Source organism: Vombatus ursinus, unplaced genomic scaffold, assembly GCF_900497805.2.
Source record: "Vombatus ursinus unplaced genomic scaffold, bare-nosed wombat genome assembly UNPS02014805.1, whole genome shotgun sequence".
NCBI classification, from domain to species: Eukaryota; Metazoa; Chordata; class Mammalia; order Diprotodontia; family Vombatidae; genus Vombatus; species Vombatus ursinus.
In genome coordinates, this window is record NW_020954583.1 from 12,020,735 (window position 1) to 12,043,320 (window position 22,586).

Consider the following 22,586-nt stretch of genomic DNA (forward strand, 5'->3'; position numbering starts at 1 on the left):
ATAGTCTGTGGTCAGTCAACATATTTCTCTTCCATATTCATCTCATACTACTTTTCCAGGGTTCTAGAGTCCTTTCTACCACCACACAGTTTAGACTCCCCTTTGAAGAGAACTGAACTTGAAGATGTCATTAGGGCCACACTCTTGACATTTCAATGAGTTCCTAGCTTTCAGTCAATATGTAGTCCTCCTGGAAAACAAATACACTTTGAGGCAATTTCCTTCCCATAAAACTTGGATTTTCTGAATAATAATAGGATTATTTTAATTTTTAATTTTTATTTAAATTTTCTTTCTTTTTCCCTTTGCATGACTTTGATCCCTTATTAAACTCTTAGCTGTGGAGGTCTTGTGGGCAATTCTATTTCTTCTTCATGGGGTATGCCACTCAGAATCTTCTCTCTCCAGAAAGCCAGATCTGTAAACCTTCGAACTTGGAATTGCCCTCAAGGCAACTCACGATGCTAGAGTGTCTGGGCAAATCTCACTTTTCTGACTACAAGTATGAATTCCAGGATCACATTGACTAGGAAACCAGGATTACCCGTCTATACATAGGAACCTGGGGATCAAAAACAGTGGCTGTGAACAATGAAACATGTATTTCTGACTTCAGGAAGCCATTAAAACTTGGGGCAGTGGTGGAGGGAGCCATTGGTACAATACAGCAATGCAGTTTGTGTCTCCATCTATAATCTGAGAATCCAGATACCTTATCATTATAGGTCTCTTAGCATCTTGAAAACAAGGTAAAAGGTAGCCATTGAAGTACCAAGCAGGTCTATTGGCTCATTTTAGGCAGGTAGGTGACAAAGTGAATAAGTGCTAGGCCTGGAGTCAGGAAGACCTGAGTTCAAATATAGCCTTAGACACTTACTAGCTATGTAACCCTGGGTAAATCACTTAATCTCTGTTTGCTTCAGTTTCCTCAAGTACTAAATGGGGACTGTAATAGTACCTACCTACTAGGACTCTTGTAAGGATTAAATGAAATAATAGCTGTAAAGTACTTAGAACAGTACCTGGCACATCGTAGGTGCTATATAAATGCTATCATTATCATCATCATCATCATCATCATCATCATTGTCCTATTTAAAACCATACAAAATGACTGTTACCAGCAGAGTCTGTTCCTCCAGGAGTTGGAACCAAATATGTCTTATCTTTTCAACATCTCTAGTCACTGAAAGTTCTGGATCATGAAGGCAGGACATGGTTTGTGGAAGAATGAAGGTAAATTTGTTAATGATATAATTGTTATATCATTATATAATGATAAAATATTTCATAGAATAAAATGTAGAGAAGAAAGATCATAGAATTATGTTTTTTAGTGTGTGTAGCTTAGATGTATATTTTAATGAACAAAATTTTATTGTATTAAAAAATTCCCAGAGTGATTTTAACAACAAAGATTCCCCCCACTCTTGCAAATACTGTGAAATTACACATGTCAGTTATGAAAAACAGTATGCTATAATTTCACATACTCTCCTATTCTTTCCTTCATGATTTTCATTTAGATAGGTAGTATTTCACTTTCACACACTAAATCACTGTAGTAATGTCATGAGAAAGTGAGGAAGGACTCTAGCATATTAGGTGGAATGTCTATAGCAAATTTATGAGAGAATAGGGAGGAGAGTATTATAGGATAGGCAGGTATGGATGGATGGGGATGTGTTTCATCAAACATCCAAATCAATGAGATCACAAATCCATTTGAGTAGTTGAGTTGAGTATAATTCCACATATCCTTATAGTACATCTGTGGTTTATATATTAGTTATGGACAATAGTAATTGTGAATTATTTCATTTAGTTTAATGTGGTGGACCTTTTGATCAAAAGTGAATCACATTGAATATAAATATTCAATTCTATTTGAATGTTTATATTTCTTACAGTAGTATTAAATCAAAAGCATGTTTTTCCTTTTCCAAAGAATTCTCTTTTTTCTTTTGAGACATATTATCTGTTTATAATATAGCATTTTCTCCCAAATGTATTACATGAATGTGTGTATGTATATAACTTCAATCTCTACCTAGATATTAAACCTTTCCAGAATAGTCAATCTCATGTCATTTTAAATTGTCTCCTACAGCAACTCTTTAGTCATTATATGAGTAAAGTTACTAAAATGCTAATTCAATGCGTTAACGTAACATGAAATGTGTTGAGTGACTTGGGATGTCTATGCAGTGTTATTAAGGCCTCCGTTTTCTTAACTGCAAAATAAACAGGTTAAACTTGTTGACTTTTGTGGGGTCTTGATTGGGAAAAGCCATAAAATACAGTAATAAGTGAAAAGCCATTAAAAATAATAAACTCCATCAAAGGTGGAAGTCCAAACATGAGAACATGTTAAAAATCATAACTTGGATACTGAATCATAATTTAAACAGTGAGTCAAAACTTAGATACTATGACCTGTGAAAGCCAGAACAAGAATATTGTGACCCAGATGTTAGGAGTACCTGATCAATACAAAAACTTATCTTTGGGCATAACATTGGCTTAATGCTTAAGCTCATTATTAAACAGAAAACCAAGTATATCCACCAATCAATAGTGATGCGCTCTCTAACTCCTCCTCCTTTTGTCTATTTTCTATAATTGCCAAGCCCGGTGGGGGTGGGGTGGGGAGGTGAGGTAGGATGAGAGGGTGAGGGAGTGGAGGTTGGGGTTGTTTTGGGAGGAACTATCTGGCAGATGTCCCAGATTGCTCCTGTTTTGTAAGTATTCATAATCATTGATTAAACTACTACCTGTAATCAGTCTGGAGCTTCTTGGCCTCTTTCTTTGGTATCAAAACTCCCCCTATGGTTATGGAGGAGGAGCAGGGTTCCCAAGCCACGGGAATTCTGGACCTTACAACTTTGAAAATCCCTTCCCTCTCTGAATGTCTGATCTTATGATCAAATGTAAAGTTCCCTTTTGATGTAGTGCACTACTCAAAGACAAACTAAAACACTCTAAAGCCATGGACTCTGTTTTAATAATCACATCATATAGATTCAGTTTTGGTTTTCATGTTCCCTGTACTCTTGGAGGAAATGATATCATCTGCCTAACTCAGAGTAAGATCTTGTTGTTATATGATCCATTCTGAAGCTTTTAATGAAACTTCAAGTTATGATACCTTCAGAGCATGTCAGTGGAACGGTCCTGATGGCCTAGTTAGGGGGACCTATGACTTGAAACTCTAAGCAAGCCAAAGGCCTATGAAGGATTGGCTGATTTTTGGTTTATCGAACCCAAGCCTACACTCTACACCACTCTACACCACTCTCCAGGAGTATGTATATATGATAGGTCTAATTCCTTATACTCAAAGCACACTAGTTGAATATAGTAAGACCAGTTATTTTAACATAGACTCAGTGATATTTTTAATACGAAGTCATATAGGAAAAATGGCAGCCTCCCTTCTCTTCAATTTATGTTGCTAAGGGTAATAAATATCTAAGGAGCACATGATGCTGTACAGAGCTCCTAGTCACAGCCCTAGTATAAAAGAAAGAGGGAGTTCCTTGATTCAAATCTTGCTGTTTCTATTCCCTAGATCAAAAGACTTGGAAATCAGGTATGGATACCAAATCACTAGTCACTCTTGGATTCAGGAGAGAACGTGACTGAGAGGTCTTGAACCATGATATAAAGCAAGATAAAGGAGTGAACAGAGAGAAAGTCTATCAATTTAGACATAAAGGATTTTACCATAAGCAAATTAGGAGAGCAAGGAATAGTTTACCTATCATAACTATGGAGAAGAATTCATGACCAAACAATAGAGACCATTATGAAATGCAAAATGGATAATTGTGATTACATTAAATTAAAAAGATTTTGCACAAACAAAAGCAACACTACGAAGATTAGAAGGAAAGTGAAAAGCTGGGAAACAATTTTTACAGTCAGTGATTCTGATAAAGGCCTCATTTCTCAAATATATAGACAGCTGAGTCAAACTTATAAGAATACAAGTTCCCCAATTGATAAATGGTCAAAGGATATGAACAGGCAGTTTTTAGATGAATAAATTAAAGCTATCTATAGTCATGTGAAAAATGCTCAAAATCACTATTGATTAGAGAAATGCAAATTAAAACAACACTACCACCTCACACCTATCAGATTGGCTAATATGAAAGAAAGGGAAAATGATAAATGTTGAAGAAGATGTGAGAAACTTGGGATGCTAATGCATTGCTGGTGGAGGTGTGAACTGATCTAACCATTCTGGAGAGTAATTTGGAACTATACTCAAAGGGCAAACTATGCATGGTCTTTGATCCAGCAATACCACTACTAGATCTGTATCCCAAAGAAATCACAAAAAAAGAAAAAAGACCTACATGTACAAAAGTATTTATAACAGCTCTTTTTGTGGTGGCAAAGAATTGGAAATTGAGGGGATGCCTGTCAATTGGATAATGACTAAACAAGTAGTGGTATTGTGCTATAAAAATGATGAGCAAGCAGATTTCAGAAAAAAAACTTGGAAAGGTTTACATGAACTCATGCTGAGTGAAGCGAGCAGAACCAGGAGAACATCGTACACAGTAACAGCAACATTGTATGATGATTAACTATGATTGACTTAGCTCTTCTCAGCAATACAATGCAACACGATTCAAGATATTAACAAAGGACTCATGATGAAAAATGCTATCCACATCCAGAGAAAGATCTATGGAATATGAATGAAGATCAAAGCATAGTATTTTCCCTGTTTTTTTTTTATTTCATGGTTTTTCCCTTTTGTTCTCTTCTTTCACAACATGACTAATGTGGCAATATTTTTAACATGATTTTACATGTATAACCTATATTAGATTGCTTACCATCTTGGGGAGGGGGAGGGAGAAAAATGGGGAGCTCAAAATCTTATAAAAATGAATGTTGAAAACTATCTTTACATGTAATTTGAAAAAAAAATACTATTTACTTAAACAAAAAGAAAATGGGCCAAGCAAACTTGAGGAAATCTTCTCACCAAGTGTAGGATTTGTCAAGGAGGATGTATACACAAAGGGAAGTTTGATGGAGTCCTGGGTGAAATTAGGCATCCACTGTGAGGAAAGCTTGATGGATTTTTATAGTTTTTTTTTTTTTTTCTGGATCAAGCTTGAGTAGGCTTTAGGAGTAGGAATAAGGGGAATCTGAGCTGCCTTGAGGTATGAGTTAAGACTCCATACTGGTGTTGATTCCTGATGTGAGTGGCAGTGGGAAATTGGTGGCTGGTTGTTCTTTGTCTTCCCTCCTGGGCTTTAGATGATTACTGCTGGTCTTATTCTAACAAGGTGACCAAGAGATATTTTAAGCTTCCCTCAACCTTCTTCTTTTGGCATATTGGGGAGGCTACTGTAATTCTTATACAAGGTAAACATATATGAATTTTTTTGTGTGTATTTGGTTGCAGACCAGATTCATTCAGAACTTGAGAAATTTTGTCTAAACAATGTAATGTGCAAGATGGAGTCAGGGTACAATCTGACATGGTTTCTAAGAAAAGTTCAGTTTACATACTCTTATATTCAATACCCTTTTGATGTATTTGCAGCTACTCTTCTAAGGTGGGAATAGTCTGAGATTGAATTCTAACTCAGGTTGTCCTGATTCCAGGATCTGTGCTTTATCCACTGCACCACCTAGCTGTCCCATCCACAACAGAACTTCTAAGGTGGTTAAGTAGTAGCAGATGACTGAATTAATTATATAGTACAATGAGAATAAACAAGAGAGAAGTGGAAAAATACAAACTGATAAATGAGTTCTTATTGGAAAATCTCTCAATAACAATACCCTTTTCTTCAGGTGATTGTCTTCTAAGGAGCTCATCAGTGAAGGAAGCTCTTTGTCTTTGATTATTACTCAAAGCTGCTTAGAAGTACCAACATAGATGCTTATTTATCTTTCCAGTAGTTGGAGCATAAAGCTAATCTTTCATAGACATCTCCATGGTACTGGGAAAATAAATCTATTTGTTTTCACATCCTCAATTTGTCCTTGTTCTTGTGGGAGAGACAGAAGAATTTTTAATTTTTTTTAACTGTGTCTTGGTTTTTATTAATTAGATGTTACTGAGAATTACTTTATAAATATCAATAATTGGGAATACCATTTTTAAGCCAAAATGAGGCCAATAAATGCTTTTGAATTTCATTTGTGGACTACTGGAAAATAGCAGATAATAAATTGTATTGTGGGGAAGTGAAAAGAATACTTGACAAGGAATACATATTCCTTTAAGGCAGGAGATTTAGAGCTAGAAGGGATCTTAGAGGACATCTCCTCATAGGATCATTGATGTGGAACTAGAAAGGGGAGTATCAGGTTTCTAATTCAACTCATTTTGCTGGTGAGAAATGTGAAGCCCAGACAAGTTAGATGAATTGCTGAAGGTCATATAAGCGGTAAATAATAGAAAAAAAATTTTTATCCAGGTTTTTCTGGTTCCAAATCCAATGCTCTTTCCACTGTGCTGTGTTGCCTTTAATTGACTTTCAAAAACCTTCACAATATGATTGTAGCCTGTCCTTAGACCAGGAGTAGGGAACCAGTGACCTCAGGCTACATGTGGGTGTGGCCTTTTGACTGACTCCAAGTTTTACAGAACAGCAAATCCTTTCATTAAGGGAATTTGTTTTGTGAAGTTTGTATTCAGTCCAAGGGGCCTCACTTGAGGACTTAAGGGCCACATGTAACCTTGAGGATGCAGGTTCCCCACCCCTGCCTTAGACATTTAATTTTATATGCTTCCCTTGCCTGCTTACACTTTTTAAATATTTTAATCAAATTGGGACACTCTGCATTCCCATGGCTTTCTGTATTGAAACTGCATGCTTTGGAGAGGGATTTACATTATGTCTCTTGACATCTTAGAATCCCAAACCTCCTTCAAGGCTCAGCCCAAGCATTTCCTACTATAGTAGATGTTTCCAGATGTTTCCAGTTAGCACTCCCAGTCCTGAAATAGATTTGTATTTAATTTGGATATACTGTTTATTATCTTTGTATATAGTTAACTCTCCTCCCCATGCCACTTCCCCTAGAATGTAAGCTCTTTTAGGGTATATACTATTTACTTTTTGTCTTTATGTCTCTATCACTTGGGAAAGCAGATGAATATAAATGTTCATTTAACTAAACTGAGATATGACAGCTGAGATAAACTTTGTCTATGCCGTGGTATGTGTCTTTGGGTAATCCTCTTAATCTCTCTGGCCTTCATCTTAAAGAAGTATGGTAGACTAAAAGAATATCTTTAAAGTTCTTTTGAGCTCTAAAAGTAGCTGAAAACCTAATTATTGCATGTGACAATTTTAAAAAAATATAAATATGAGGAAAAAGTTAAAATTCAGTCTTTTTTTTTGCAGATTTGCAGATATCTAGATATATGGTAGCACACTGCATAAACATGAGGCAGATAGATGGCACAGTAGATAGAGCACTGGACATGGAGTCAGGAAGGTCTGAATTTAAATCTAATCTCTGAGCCTTACTAGTTGTATGACCCTAGAAAAGGCACTTAACTCCTGCAACCTCAGTTTCCATGTCTTTAAAATAGAAATAGCAATAGCCTCTACATCTCTGATTTGGTCAGTGGATAAAATAAGATAATATTTATAAAGTGTCATGCAAGTGTTAAAGTGTTATATTATTAGCTATTATTATTGTTGTTGTTAATGAAATGCCAGAATTTAATAGTATATGGATAGACCAAACAGTGTGAATTCATATAGTGCATTTTTTAATCCAAAAGACAAATAAAATATAGTAGGATGAAATGGAAACATTATAATATATTTTGCATTAATTGATGCACTTGACAGAAACACCAGAATGACAAATTTTTTTCTGCATTTTTAGTTAGGTGTTTTTGAAATAGCATCATAAAATATGGCATATTCTATTAATTGGGATACCAATAATAGTATTACCAGCCTTATAGGTTTGTTTTGAGAAAAATGTTTTCTAAACTTTAGAGCACTACATATTGTTAAATTGGCCTATTGATGAACAGTGAACAGTTGATGAAAGATGAAGAAGATGGGGAAAAAATCATCAGTTCCACAGTGTGAAACAGACACATTTTTGAATTATTAAAATACAATTAAAGTTGATATGCTATTCTTTATCTACTAGGCTTATGCCTTCTAAACAGTCATTTTCATATATATGTGTGTGTGTGTGTGTGTGTGTGTGCGTATATGTAGTATGTGCATATATATATATCTATCTATATCTATCTATCTATCTATCTATCTATCTATCTATCTATCTATCTATCTATATATATATGAAATACATAGTTTCCACAATTTATTGTTCTGGATACAACTTGATGCCATGACAATTATGAACCGCCTGGCTTTATTTATGCTTTTTACTTTCACATAGTGATAATGAGATACAAACATATTAAGCAAAGAATGAATTGAAATAGCTCATTTTATTAGATCACACCAAAACAGGACATAAAATTCAAGGGCAACCCCACTAGATGTAAATTTAACTTAATTTTTATTCATTTTCTCTATTGTACACTTATGATTCCTCTGGATGGGCTAGGTTTTATTTCTGTTTGTCCATATGGGTGCATTTTAATAGTGCATATATGGCTCCTATCTCATCTATTAGTGCCTATGTGAATGGGAAATGATTACCAAAATCCTTCATATGATACATCAACACATTTAATGGTACCCTAGTCATCATTTAAGCATAAATTTAATCTTTGAGAAAATGAGTAGTCAATGTTCAATTTAGCATGCCTTTATAAATGACCTTTCATGATCAGAGTGTACTTCTAATTCTTTCTATACCTTATGTCTTTTAAAATTTTGACTTCTTCATAGCAGTGTTGATAAAATGTTATTACCAAGGGAACAACGAAATGAAGAGACTATTGAATACATATTGGTTTGTCTTTCTGATATCCATCTTTTTCCCAAGACCACAGAAATCATTAAAATTCTATTTGCATTTTCTAATTCAAATGCAAATTGTATACTGGACATAGAAGAGTAAAGCACATTTGGCAGTGAGTCCAAACTGGTAGAGTGCCATTGATTTCAGATTTAGAGTAAGAAATCTAAAAATGCTATACTTGTCTTAGGACAAGTGAAAGTTTTTGTTAGACAAAGACAGCTCTGAAATTCTTCTAAGGGAACAAAACAAAACAAAAAGCAAAAATAAGATTCCTACCTTTTTTGCTATTGTATAATGTTAGGATTAATTTCATGCTTAAAAAAAAAAGTAAAGAATAGGGTCAGCTAGGTGGGGCAGCTAGGTGTCACAGTGCATAGAACACCAGCCCTGGAGTCAGGAGGACCTGAGTTCAAATCCAGCCTCAGACACTTGACAATTACTAGCTGTGTGACCCTAGTCACTTAACCCCATTGCCTAGCTCCCCTCCCCCCCCCAAAATAATTAATTAAAATGAATCAAGAAAGCAATGTCACTGGGTAAGAGGATCAGGGATGTCACTCAAGTCTATGCCACATTGGAAACCAATTTGGAAACTGGTGGAGGATCCAGAGTTTGAGAGTTGAGGAGGAACACTCTTGCACTGATACCAAAAGAAAACAGGGGAAAATGAGTATCTCAATCATCTTCTCCCCCACCCTTCTCCTTTTACTCTTCCCTTTCTTTCTGCCCTCAAAAATTGTGAAATAAGAGAGACTGAACTAGTAGGAAATAATTCATCCAGCCAGGATTAGAGAGATACAGTGAAAACAGTTGGATTTGGAAAGAAAGTCTCTTTGGAAAAGCAGGAGATTCAGGAAGAGTAAGCACACAAGATGGAGAGAAGAGCCAGGTAGTGACTCATTGAAAGGAGACTTTCAGAGCATCATGCCCTGTGGCTCACCTAGCAGAGTGAGCATTTATACCCAAATGGAGTTGTTATCAAATCTAGTTTCAGATACTTACTACCTGTGTGACCCTGGACAAGTTACTTAAATTAGTTAGCCTCAGTTTCCTCAAGTGTAAAATGGGGACAAGAATAATATCTACATGCCATAGTTTTTGGGAAGATGAAATGAAATAATATTTGTAAAGCCCTTAGTATAGTTCCTGACACATAGTAGATGCATAATAAATAATTATCTCCTTCATTCCATCCCTTTTTCTTCCCTCCCTTCTTCCTTTACTCCTTCTCTCCTTTCCTTCCTTCCTTTCTTCCTTCCTTCCTTCCTTCCTTCCTTCCTTCCTTCCTTCCTTCCTTCTTTCCATTCTTCCTTCCTTACTGTGTGAGAACTCTGCAAAGTGAGAAAGGACTTATAGTGCTAGGAGTTGTGAGTTATTCCTTTGAAACATGTGCACTTCACTATCATTGAACTCTAAATTTGACCCAACACTTTCCAGGCACACTGTATGGAAGAGTCAATGTGAAGATTTTGGGGAAAATGTTTTGTACCAACTATTCATACACCCTATTAGTAAATGTTATTGCTAAAAACTAATTATCTACTTGTTAAAAGGAATTATTAAATTATTATTAAAAGGAATCAATTTGGTGGGTGGTTGTGAGCTACTAGGTAAGAAGGATAACCCCACTAGGTTAAGCTCTAGAACCCTGAGAGGTAGTGGTTGCCTTTCTGGGAACCCAACCTATAAGTTTAAGTGAATGTTGGGAGAGTCATTAAGAAGAGATGCTATAAAAGTATATTATTTCTCAGTGGTTAGGAAATTGATACCCACAGTTTGATATTGTAGAGGAGAATTTATTATTTTTTATTTCAATTTCCTTTTCAAATTATATTTTCCATATTTTTAAAGTGGTGGAATCTTTTGAAATTCATAGATTTTTGATTCAACTAATTTTAAATTATTCTGGTACACCTACTTAATAAGGTTGTTGTGAAAACATTTTGTAAAACTATAAACTACTTCATAATTGTGGGTTATTGTTTTTATTGTTATTATAATAGTCCTTATATCTCTAGTGAAGTCTGGCACTTTCCAGTTGAAAAGACGGAGCAAAAGAGTTAGATGACTGCATGCAGTCGTCTAACTCTCTTGCTCCAATTCTTCAACTTGAATTTGCATGAGTTTTAGGCTATTATATAACTTTAGTATTATGTTTATATATTCTGCTGTTGTTGTTCAGTCATGTCCCACTCTTTGTGACCCTGTGGTCCATAAAACACTAATATTGTCCATGGGGATTTTTTGACAAAGATACTGGGGTGGTTTGTCATTTCCTTCTCCAGTGCATTTAAGTCAAAGGTTAAATGACTTGCCTAGGATCACACAGCTAGTAAGTGTCTGAAGCTGGATTTGAACTTAGGTCTTCTTGACTCCAGGTCCAGCGTTGCATCCACTGAACCACTTAGCTGCCTTCCAGGTCTATATTTAGCTTAGCTTAATTCAACCATAATCACTTCCCCAGGTAGGAACAATGAATGAAAAGAGTGTGAAATGGGAGGAAAGTGAAAGGGAACTATTACTGATTTTGAATGTTCATTTCAGACATAGAATCTTTCTAATACTTTAACTCCTTCCTCTGTTCTTCATCCTCTCCAAAGTTACTTTTGGGTTGTGGAGGAGGAATCTTCCCCTTAAGTTAGGATGCGTCAGAATAAGAAAGAAAAACGTGTATTTCTAGCTAATTAACAGTAGTAAAAGCATTAAACATGGCCCAAAGTCATAAATCATAAAAGCATATCGATTGATGGCAGTATAAGAAAGTGCTCTTCTACTTTATGCAGTGCTCAAATCTCCCACAAAAGAGGAGGAACAGCTTTCTAATGAGAAGAAATAAGAGCTAATTAATTTAAAAAATATTCAAGGGTAATTTTGGTTATACGTCATTTTGTCTTATTTTTGTCTATGCTGACTTTTGAGCTTAATCTTAACATAAGGTGAGACATCATCTTATTTCCTAACTTAAGTAGTGGCACAAGGTTAAAATCTTGATAAAACATTGTATGTAATACATTGTCCATAATTTATTCTATGAAATGTTATTTGATAATTTTTAAAATGACCAATTCTACCTACATCATATTCATGTATAATGACTCAGTCATACAATTTCCTGAATTATAGAACTTCAGAATTGGAAGGGATTATAGGAGCCATCTAGCCCAGCCCATGCATGACAAAGAAGGCCCTCTACAGCATATCTTACTACTGGTAATTCAGTCTTTGCTTCATTCTACTTGTATGTTAGCACTATTGGGGAGTATATTAGAAACTTGAGACAAATTCCAACCCCTAGAATGGAAAATTGAAATTTAAGACATGACATTAAAGTTGAAAAGCAGAATTTTTGTGGAAGTTAGAAAGATACAAGGAACAACAGTGGCACAGTAATCACTGTTCTTTGAATGCAGAGCTGTGACAAAACAAATAGTCATCATTTGTAAAAATCACTTGTAACATTTCTAATCAAAACAGTCTAATTTGCCAGTGAGTTGATGTTCACATTCATTTCCTCTTGCTCAAACTTGAAACATTTTTAACATCTCTTTATTATCAAGGCTCTGGTATTCTGTCCTGACCAAATAAACAACCTAAAAACTCTCATTCAATACATTGATTCTCTTATGAGAAAAGCCTGTCTAGGGATTGAATCAAACAAGAGGGAGCTGGGATCCCTAGGTTCTCTTTCGAACTCTGCCTCTGTAAGCAAAGAGCAGCTAGGTGTCTCAGTGGATAGAGAGCTCAGCCTGCAATCAGAAATACCTGAGTTCAAATGTGACCTTACACACTTAATAGTTCTGTGACTCTGAGCAAGTCATTTAACCCTGTTTGTCTCTGTTTTCTCATCAGTATAATGAGCTAACCACTACAGTGTCTTTGCCAAAACAAACAAACAAACAAACAAACAAACAAATGGAGTCACAATGAATTGGACAACAACTGAACAACAGCTTTGTAAGCAAAAGGATGCTTATTTGGTGTCAATTTCTCCTGGTGCCTACACTTAATTCTACTTTAAGTTAAGATTCGCAAATGCTTCTTACACATAAAGAACTTTATGATTCCCCCATCTGTCAAGAAAGGTTTTAGACATATTTCTGCAAGCTTTTAGCAATTCTTCTCTGTGAAGAGCTGTGGATAATTATTTATCACTTTGATGTGATAAAAACGAGTAAAGAAGTTGATCAGGGGAGACCATGATCAATGTGATGTGTTCTCTAACCTGATGATATTTCAGAGTCAGGACCTCTATCTGATGGAATCTAAAAGGCAACACCTTCCACCTGGAGGATGGGCATACCTCCTGGGGCCTTGCTGAGAGGACTTCTTAATGATTGGTTCTGTACCAGCAGGACAGCTTTTTTTGGAGGAACCTCCCCTTCCATGGTCTATAAAAACAAGCTGACAGACTAGTTCACCCACTTTCTTGGATTTCTTATTCAACCATAAAAGACAGATTACTGCACAGCAGAGGAAGCTTAGCCATGAGGTTTGGGTTGGGGGGAGAGCAATCTATCTCTTTACTCTAGGCAATGAAAATAATTACCTTGGAGTGGACACATATATGTGTTTAGTAATAGTTTCTGTGCATAGTTCAGAAACTACCCATCCTTACAGTGGGATTTTCCAGAACAAAAAAAATGTCAATAATTGTGGTAACCACAGGGTGCCTACGGAAGCAAGTGACAGAAGCAAATATGTGAGTTCACATGGCCAAACTTTGAGAGTTCCTGTATTTAAGAGTTTAGGGATTGGACCTTTTAGAGAGAAGGGAATTTCTTGATGCAGTGTGATTCATGGAGAAAGAAGAAGATCAGTTATATAATTCCTATAGCTGCTTTCTACTTGGAAAATAAAACCAGTGAGGCATTTATATACTGTAGGAAAATAGGAAGAGGGCTTCTTGGTCAAATTAGCTATAAGAATATTCACATAAGCACATGGAGGCACAATAGGGCAATGTCAAGGAATGAAATTATATATTGAAATTGAAATAGCAGTGTAAGTTACTATTCAGTGAATAATAGGTAGGTTATTACTTTTTGGGCTATAACTCTCCTATACTGTGCCACATGCAAATAAATTATCTTTTACATATCTGGGTCCTCATGGTGATCAATCTCTGGATTCTAGGTAGATGAAATGAATGGGGGTACTGAGAGCAGCTATGGACTAATAGCTAACCTGCCGTTTTCCACTCATACTTGATTGCTTCATCCCATGACATTTATATTTGCAAAACAAAAGCAAAAGAAGCATTATTCTACCTTGTTAATTTAAGGACTTTACCCTGTCATATTAGTCATATATTTTCCAAGGTTCAACAGTGTTTCAGCACCCATTACGGACAAGGCAGATATAACCAAACATTTATTATTAAGTGCATAAATATGCTCTGTTCTCATTAAATACAATCCATTTCTTATCTACCACTTGCAGAGCCAAAGTCTGGAATATACATTAACTTTGAAACTGCAAATAGAAGGATAGCAAATAGGCCTTATAAAATGAATGTTCTCTTTCTGATACCAATGCCAGGGAAATATCTTATTTTTAAGTCAGTATGGTTTCACCAGAAGGGCAGCCTGTTATAATAGATATATGTCTAGAATGGGAGTCAGGAAGGCCTGGTTAAAATTCTGTTGACCATAAACAAGTCACTTACACTCTCAGTACACTGGGCAATTCCTTAATAATATTAAAATATGGATGAATTGTAGATGGTAGGTAGAATGAATTTTTATTTTAGAAGGTACTCACACCAATGAAAGCATATGTTGGGATGAAAAGGGGAAAACACAGTTTCAGTAAGTAGACTAAATGTTTTATTAGTGAGATTTTATTTCACCAACTACACTCATTTTTTTTCCTCTGAACTCTCTTTTTGAGTTTCTACACTTCGTTCTTGAGGAGATATTTGTTCATTACCTTCATGTTTTCCCACCTATTATCTTAAAGGCATTCACCTTTAGAAGCCTATCTGCTTAACAATATTCTTGACAATATTGTAATTACCAACTCATTACCTTCTAGTTTTGATAATATGTGATAATGTGTATGTGTGAAAGAGAAAGAGAGACAGAGACAGACAGAGATACAGAGAGAGAGCTAGATACTACGTCCCTACTTCTTGACTCTCTCGGAAAGGAGGGCAGTCTAGATATGTGATCATAGTACAGTTAACATGACCTTGTAATTACTTGATTATTCCAAACTGACTTGAATCATTAAAAAAAAAAGTGTTGTATCCCTTCTCCAATGACCATCAAGTCTGATATAGAACTTGGAATGCAAAAGATGTGATTTTGCTCTCAAAATAAAGGAGCAGTTTTAGCAAGAAAATGAGGGAAATGATCTTTTACTGTAATGAGGCTAAAATTAGTGGGAGAGACAAATGATAAAACACATAGAATTTATCTCCAATGGTAAAAACAGAAGGAATATAATTTTTAAATATATTTCATTGCAGAACAATCATATCTTTTTTTTTCTCTGACTTGGATTTTGAGTTAGAATTCTCTTTTTGGGGAAATGTTGTTTTATGAAGCTCTCTTACTCCCATTTCTGGTAGAGGACCATCTAGCATTCATGTTTCCCTTTCCCTGACCCTTCCTATTTTCTTTCTTTTTTTCTGCTGTGGTATAGAGCTAAAAGGCTTCAAGACTTGTTTTTTTATTCATTTATTAATTTTTAGTTATCAACATTCATTTCCATAAGATTTTGAATTCTAAATTTTCTCCCTCTCACTCCCCTCCCCTTTCCCCAAGACAGTGTGTAATCTGATATACGCTCTACATATACATACATATTAAAGATATTTTCCATTAGTCATATTGTAAAGAAGAGATAGAACCAATGGGAGGAACCACAAAAAAGAAGAAACAAAAAAGAGAGAGAGAAAGCAAATAGTATGCTTTGATCTGCATTCAGACTGCATAGTTCTTTTTCTGGACATAGATAAATATTTTCCATCATGAGTTATTTGGAGTTTTCTTAGATCCTTGCATTGCTGAGAAGAGCTAAGTCTGTCAAAGTTAGTCATTGTACATTGTGACTGTTCCTGTGTACAATGTTCTCCTGGTTCTGCTCACTTCACTCAGCATCAGTTCATTCAAGTCTTTCCAGGTTTTTCTGAAGTCAACATGCTCATCATTTCTTATAGCGCAAATAGTATTCCATTACATTCATACACCACAACTTGTTCAGCTATTCCCCAATTGATAGGCATCCCCTCATTTTCCAAACCTTGGCCACCACAAAAAGAGCTGCTATGAATATTTTTGTACATGTGGGTCCTTTCCCCCTTTTTTATGATCTCTTTGGGATATAGACCTAGAAGTGGTATTGCTGGGTCAAATGGTATGCACAGTATTATAGCCCTTTTGGCATAGTTCCAAATTGCTCTCCAGAATGGTTAGATCAATTCACAACTCCACCAACAATGCTTTAGTGTTTGAATTTTCCCACATCATTTCCAGCATTTATCATTTTCCTGTTTTTTTCATGTTAGCCAATCTGATAGGTGTGATGTGGTACCTCAGAGTTGTTTTGGTGTGCATTTCTCTAATCAGTAGTGATTTAGAGCATTTTTTCATATGATTATAGATAGCTTTAATTTCTTCATCTGAAAACTGCCTATTCATATGCTTTGACCATTTATCAATTGAGGAATGATTTATATTCTTATAAATTTGATTCACTTCTTTATATATTTTAGATATGAGGCCTTTATCAGAGATATTGGTTGTAAAAAAAATCCCAGTTTTCTGTTTCCTTCCTAATCTTGGTTGCATTGGCTTTGTTTGTGCAAAAACTTTTCAATTTAATGTAATCAATATTATGCATTTTGCATTTCATAATGTTCTCTATCTCTGGTTTGGTCATGAATTCTTCTATTCTTCATAAATCTGATAGGGAAACTATTCCTTGTTCTTCTAGTTTGCTTGTAGTATCAGCCTTTATATCTAAATCATGTACCCATTTTATCTTTATTTTGGTATACAGTGTAAGATATTGGTCTATGCCCAATTTCTGCGATACTATTTTCCAGTTTTTGCAGAAGTTTTTGTTAAATAGTGAGTTCTTATCCTAGAAACTGGAGTCTTTGAGTTTATTAAACAGTAGATTACTGTAGTCACTGACAGCTGTGTCTTGCCTACCTAACCTGTTCCACTGATCCACCAAGTAGTTTTGATGATTGCTGCTTTATAATACAATTTAAGGTATGGAAAGGCTAGGCCACCTTCCCTTGCATTTCTTTTCATTAAATCCCTTGATATTCTGTACCTTTTGTTCTTCCAGATGAATTTTGTTGTTATTTTTTCTCACTCTATAAAATGTGTTTTTGTTAGTTTGATTGGTATGGCACTGAATAAGTAAATTAATTTAGGTAGAATTGACATTTTTACAGTATTAGCTCAGCCTACCCATAAGCAACTGATAGTTTTCCAATTATTTAGATCTGACTTCATTTGTGTGAAAAATGTTTTGTAATTGTGTTCATATAGGTCCTGGGTTTGTCTTTGCAGGTAGACTCCCAAATATTTTGTGTCTACAGTAATTTTAAATGGAATTTCTCTTTCTATCTCTTGCTGTCGGGTTTTGTTAGTAATATGTAAAAATGCTGATGATTTCTGTGGGTTTATTTTATATCCTGCAACTTTGCTAAATTTGTTTATTATTTCAAGTAGTTTTTTACTTGATTCTTTAAGTGTACCATCATATCATCTGCAAAGAGTGATAGCTTTATTTTTTCTTTGCCTTTTCTAATTCCTTCAATTTCTTTTGCTTTTCTTATTGCTAAAGCTAACATTTCTAGTGCAATATTGAATAACAGTGGTGATAATAGACATCCTTGTTTCCCCCATGACCTTATTGGAAATGCTTCTAGCTTATCCGTATTATATATAATTGTTGCTGATGGTTTTAGATAGATACTACTTATTATTTTAAGAAAGACTCCATTTATTCTTATGCTCTCTAATATTTTTAATTGGAATGAGTGTTGTGTTTTGTCAAAAAGCTTTTTCTGCATCTGGTGAGATAATCTTATGATTTCTGTTAGCTTTGTTGTTGATATGGTCAATTATGCTCATAGTTTTCCTAATATTGAACTAACACCATATTCCTGGTATGCATGCTACCTGGTCATAGTTTATTGTTCTTGACATAAATTGCTATAATCTCTTTGCTAATATTTTATTTACATTTTTTGCATCTCCATTCATTAGGGAAACTGGTCTATAACTTTCTCTGTTTTGGCTCATTCCAGTTGTATCATGAAAAGAATTTGGTAGAACTCCTTCTTCACTTATTTTCAAAATAGTTTATATATTGTTAGAATTAATTATTTTTTAAAATGTTTGATAGAATTCACTTTTAAATCCATCTGGCCCTAGAGATCTTTTCTTAGGGAGTTCATTGATGGCTTGCTCATTTTTTTTTCTGAAATGGGATTATTTAAATATTTTATTTTTATTTGGTTAATCTAAGCAAATTATATTTTTGTAAATATTCATTCATTTCACTAAGATTATCATATTTATTGGCACAGAGTTGGACAAAATATCTCCTAATCATTATTTTAATTTCTTCTTCATTGGTGGTGAATTCATTCACCCTTTTCACTTTTGACACAGGTAATTTGGTTTTCTTATTTCTTTTTTTTAATCAATTTAACCAAAGGTTAATTTATTTTATTTGTTTTTTTATCTTAGTTTTATTTATTAGTTCAATAGTTTTCTTATTTCAATTTTATTAATCACTTATTTGGTTTTCAGAATTTCTTATTGGTATTTAATTAGAAATTTTTAAATTGTTCTTTTTCTAGCTTTTTTGATTCCATGTCCAATTGGTTGTTCTCCTCTTTCTCTATTTTATTCATGTAAGCATTTAGAGATATAAAACTTCCCCTCAGAATCACTTTCATTGCAACATATAAGTTTTGGTATATTGTCTCATTATTGTCATTCTCTTGGATGAAGTTATTGTTTGTTTCTATGATTCCTTGTTTGACCTACTCATTCTTTAGGATTAGATTATTTAGTTTGCAATTAATTTTTAGTCTATCTTTCCATGGCCCTTTATTACATGCAATTTTTATTGCATCATAGTCTGAAAAGGATGCATTTAGTATGCCTGCCTTTCTGCATTGGATTGTGAGGTTTTAATGCCCTAATACATGGTCAGTTTTTGTGTAAGTGTCATGTACTGCCAAGAAAATGTATATTTCTTTCTATCCTCATTCATTTTTTTTCCAGAGGTCTAACATATATCTAACTTTTCTAAAATTTTATTCACCTTCTTAACTTCTTTCTTGTTTATTTTGTGGTTAGATTAATCTAGTTCTGAGAGGGGGCAGGTTAAGGTTCCCCATGAGTATAGTTTTGTTGTCTATTTCTTCCTGTAACTCCCTTAACTTCTTCTCTTAAGGACGTGGATGCTATACCAGTTGGTGTATATATGTTTACTAATAATATGTCTTCATTGTCTATGGTGCCTTTTAGCAGATGTAATGTCCTTCCTTTTCTCTTTTAATTAGATCTATTTTTTTTGCTTTTGTTTTGTCTGAGATGAGATTACTACCCCCTCCTTTTTTTTTTTTACTTCAGCTGAAGCTTAATATATTGTACTCCAGCCTTTTACGTTTACTATGTGTATCCCTGTGCTTCAAATGTGTTTCTTATAAACAACATATAGTAGGACTATGGTTTTTAATCCTCTGTGCTATCTCCTTTTTTTAAGGGAGAGTTCATCACGTTCACGTTCACAGTTATGATTACTGTCTCTGTCTTTCTCTCCATCTTATTTCCTCCCATTTTATTTATGCTTTTCTCCTTCCTTTCTCCCTTTCTCTCCTCATTGGAGTTTTGCTTTTGACCACTGGCTCCCTCAATCTGCCCCCCTTTTTACCATCCCCCTCCCTTTTCTTTCTCTTTTCTATTACTAATTCTTATAGGGTAAGTTATATTTCTATACCTAACTGAATATGTTATTCCCTCTTTGAATCAAATCTGATGAGAGTAAGGTTCAAACAATGGTCATCTCCCTCCCTTCTTTCCCTCTACTGTAATAGGTCTTTTCGCCTCTTCAGTTGATGTAATTTACCCTTTCTGACTCCTCTTCTTTTAATACAATCCCTTTTCACCACTTAATTCGATTATTTAATCATCATCACATCAAAGTCAATTTATACCCACATCCTCTGTGTATGTACACCCACTTCTAAATGTCATAATAAAGATGCAATTCTTAAGAGTTACCAGTATCATCTTCCCATGTAGGGATGTAAATAGTTTACCCTTATTGAATAACATGATTTTTTTCTTTTCTCTTTACATTTTTATGCTCCTCTTGAGTCTTGTATTTGAAGATCAAATTTTCTGTTGAGCTCTGGTCTTTTCATCAGGAAGATTTGTTAATCCCCTATTTCATTGAATGTCCATCTCCTCCCCTGAAAGATTTTGCTCGATTTTGCTGGGTGGTTGATCCTTGGTTGTAATCCAAGCTCCTTTGCCTTATGGAATATCGTATTCCAAGCCCTCCAGTCTTTTAATGTAGAAGCTGCAAGATCCTGTGTAATCTTGACTCTGGTTCCACAATATTTAAATTGTTTCTTTCTGGCTGATTGCAGGATTTTGTGCTTGACCTGATAATTCTGGAATTTGGCTACAATATTCCTTGGTGTTTTCAATTTGAAATCTCTTTTAGGAGGTGATCAGGGGATTCTTTTGATGACTAATTTACCCTCTGTTTCTAGGACATCAGTGCAGTTTTCCTTGATTTCTTGAAAGATGTCTGTGTGCTTTTTTTTTTTTTTTGATCACTGCTTTCAGGGAGGCCAATACTTTTTATGTTATCTCTCTTGGATCTATGTTCCAGGTCAGTTGTTTTTCCAATGAGGTATTGTAAGTTTTCTTCTATTTTTTTCATTTTTTTGATTTTGTTCGACTTATTCTTGATGTCTCATAGAGTCATTAGATTCCAGTAGCCCAGTTCTAATTTTTAATGAATTGTTTTCTTCAGTTATCTTTTGTACCTCCTTTTCCTTTTGGCCAATCCTACTTTTTAAGGATTTATTTTCTTCAGCGAGTTTTTCTGCCTCCCTTTCCATTTGCCCAATTCTATTTTTTAAAGAGTTGTTTTCTTCAGTGTGCTTTTTCCCCTATTTGACCAATTGCATTTTTTAAGGAATTATTTTCTACAGTCAATTTTTGTCCTTCCTTTTCCAGGCTATTGACTCTCTCTTGCATACCTTTCATTTCTTTTCCCTATTTTTCTTCTACCTCTCTTATTTGACTTTTAAAATCCTTCTTGGGTCTCTTTCCCATGGCAGGTCTGAAGCGGATGGCTGTGCAGAGATGAAGCTCAACATCTCTTTCCCAGCCACTGGCTGTCAGAAACACATCGAAGTTGATGATGAGAGAAAGCTATGGACTTTTTATGAGAAACAGATGGCCATTGAAGTTTCTGCTGATGCTCTAGGTGAAGAATGGAAGGGTTATGTGGTCCGTAGCAGTGGTGAGAATGACAAACAAGGCTTCCCCATGAAGCAGGGTGTTTTGGCTCACGGACATGTCTGCCTGCTGCTCAGTAAGGGCCATTCTTGCTATCGCCCTAGAAAAACTGGAGAAAGAAAACGTATATCTGTTAGGGGCTGCATTGTGGATGCCAACCTGAGCGTCCTCAGCTTGGTTATTGTGAAGAAAGATGAGAAGGATATACCAGGACTGACAGATACAACTGTGCCTCATTGCCTGGGGCCCAAAAGAACTAGCAGAATCCGAAAACTTTTCAACTTGTTCAAAGAAGGTGATGTCCGGCAATATGTTGTGAGAAAGCTGCTCAACAAGGAAGGTAAGAAACCCAGGACCAAGGCTCCTAAAATTCAGCATCTGGTGACTCCTCGAATTTTGCAGCACAAATGTAGACGAATTACTTTGAAGAAGCACAATACCCAGAAGAACAAGGAAGAACCAGCAGAATATGCTAAGCTTTTGGCCAAGAGAATGAAGGAGGCTAAAGAAAAAAGACAAGAACAGATTGCTAAAAGACGTCGACTATCTTCCCTGAAAGCCTCCACCTCGAAATCTGAGTTCAGTCAAAAATAAAATTTCTAAAAATGTGTTAGAAATAAATAACTTTTGTTAAGTAAAAAAAAAAAAAAATCCTTCTTGGGCTCTTCCAAGAAGACTTTTGGGCTTGAGATAAGTTCATATTCCTCTTTGAGGTTTCAGATTTAGGTATATTGACAATGCTGTCCTCTTCTTAATTTTTGTTTTTATCATTCCTTTCCTCATAGAAAAAAATCTATGGTCATTGTCCATTTCTGCTTTTTGCTCATGATATTTGCCTATTTCCTGGCTTTTAAAGTTGAGCTCTCCTGCTGGTGTACAGGGGGCATTGTTTGAAGCTTCTTGTGCTGGGATCCAGGGACCATGTCCCTGGTTTAGGTGTTGGCAGCTGGAGACTATAGTGATCTCGCAGCTTACCTGGTACTGAGCTTGTGTCCTAGTGGTGGTAGCTGGCATGTGCTGAGGCCAGGTGGGGTTTTTTCTGCATTTCCCAGGGGGCTACACTGAAGCTGTCAGTGTGGAGGGGTATGGCCCTATAGGCCACCTATATCACCCAGATTTCTCTGAAGC

At 35.2% G+C, this 22,586-nt stretch overlaps 1 pseudogene; it reads left to right on the forward strand.

The window, feature by feature from the left end:
* Positions 1-21,280: 21,280 nt before the first annotated feature.
* Positions 21,281-22,052, forward strand: LOC114051763 (annotated as a pseudogene).
* The last annotated feature ends 534 nt before the right edge of the window (positions 22,053-22,586 follow it).